The sequence below is a fragment of the Limulus polyphemus genome, unplaced genomic scaffold (genome assembly GCF_000517525.1).
Source record: "Limulus polyphemus unplaced genomic scaffold, Limulus_polyphemus-2.1.2 Scaffold385, whole genome shotgun sequence".
Lineage (NCBI taxonomy): Eukaryota > Metazoa > Arthropoda > Merostomata > Xiphosura > Limulidae > Limulus > Limulus polyphemus.
This window is the reverse complement of record NW_013665995.1, coordinates 618,037-619,898: the sequence shown is the minus strand read 5'-3', so window position 1 is coordinate 619,898 and position 1,862 is coordinate 618,037. Positions and strand designations below refer to the sequence as shown.

At 31.0% G+C, this 1,862-nt stretch overlaps 1 long non-coding RNA gene across 1 annotated transcript; it reads left to right on the top strand.

Moving 5' to 3' along the window:
- The first annotated feature begins 860 nt into the window (after positions 1 to 860).
- On the top strand, positions 861 to 1,640 carry LOC111085431. The gene is made up of 2 exons (XR_002610264.1): positions 861 to 990; positions 1,598 to 1,640. It is a non-coding gene; the product is annotated as an uncharacterized LOC111085431 (long non-coding RNA).
- Positions 1,641 to 1,862: the final 222 nt, after the last annotated feature.

The following is a 1,862-nucleotide window of genomic DNA, read 5'->3' as shown; positions in this document are numbered from 1 at the left end:
CAATAATAACACAACTGACAAATTTTTTGTTTGTTTGTTTATATTTGGAATTTCGTACAAAGCTATTCGATGGCCATCTGAATTAGCTGTCCCCAATTTAGTAGTGATAGACTGGAGGGAAGCTAGGCAGTCAACACCATCCATAGCCAACTTTTAAATTACTATTTTGCCAACGAAAACTGAGATTGCCCATTACATAATAACGCCCCCACAGCTGAAAGGGCGAGCATGTTGAGTAATGGGATTCGAATTAGCGACCCACACATTGTGGGTCGAGCGCCTTAACCACCAGGCCATATTTCCCTAATTAAAAACAACATTGTTATTCCCGAAAGAAAATCGTGTATGCAGGCTTCTTCACTTAGCTTGCTAGGCCACTTAAAGTAAGAGAAACTAGTAACTCACTTGATCGCCTTTCTGTGTTCAACCGGGAAACTATAAAAAACAACAGAATTTTAAAAAGTTTACCTTTTAACCTAGTACTACAAGGAATGATCAATGCATTTCCACTTATTGTAATAAAAAGAAGTAACATGTCGATTTTAACACAAAAAACACAACATATAAAAAAGTTCAAAATACCTGTTATAACATAGTATTCAAATATGCAATAACAATAGAAAAAACAATGTGTAAAAAGGAATGTAAAAATGCTGACGTAGCACTAGTCAGCTATGTAAAAGAATATTTTCATTTTCAATTTTACTTAATTGGAAGTAGATGCAACTTAAAGCTCTATATTTATTAAAATATTTAATTCGCAATACAAGCAAATAAAACACGAATACGTAAATTTTTTTCATTTATTTTAGTAGACACGCATTTTGCCCATATTAAACATCCACTGGTGCCCTTTATTTCTCCTTCGTAGAACCGTGTTTTCACGCTATTAGACCCCGTAACCGGTGCCAAGAGTTCGTATACGGCGTGAGGAAGTTCTCGTGTGTTCGTTTTCCTAATTCTGTAGTTCAGTTTCAGTAATTATATAGTGTAAGATGATCTATTTTGTAAATATTGTAACTATATTACTTAGTATAGTTTAATAGGACTACTTAATATATATATATACTTTTTTAAATGAAAAATTTCTGATAAAATAGATTGATTTCGTATTAAGAGTTTAGGCCTAATTTATGCAATTACTAATAAGTAAAACTAAAAATATGTAGCTGTAGTGGAGGTAACTAACTAGTAGTACTACAACTCAGTACTCCATCTTCTGGTAACTTAAGTTTTAAAGTTTCAGTTGTTGATTGTATTCGTATCATATTTATCTCGGTGTATTTAAACGTATCGTAATAAACTTTATAAACTATAATAAAGTAACAGTAGTAGCATATTTCTAATAGTAATAACATTTTTGGTGTAAGTTGTAACTGTTAGTGTTACTTTTAATGTTATTGTTAATAAATTACAATAGATAATGTTAAAATTTAACTTAGAATTAAAGGGTTTATCTATGCTGGTTTAATTTTCAATAGTTTTTTTTAGGTTTCAGAATATACGATTGTGTGCAAATTTAATTATAGGCAGCATCTTTTTTGTTTTTCTGAAAATTTTAATTATTCGATATTTTGTCCCCCACTTTTACCCTTAGCCCTGATTTATAGCCATGGCTCCACCATGTTACGCAGACCTTGGAAAAAATGCACGAGACATCTTTAGCAAGAATTATCGTAAGTATCATGCTAGACTGATAATAATGTTAAATTAATTTTATATTTTGGTTAGTTTTAAAATGAATAGAAATGTAATAACATGGTTTCATGAACAAAACTGGTAAATTTCCCTTTGGTAAATGTGAAAAGGTGTGTGTGTGTATAGCTCTACAACTATGGCTGATATTGATAAGTATATCAGCA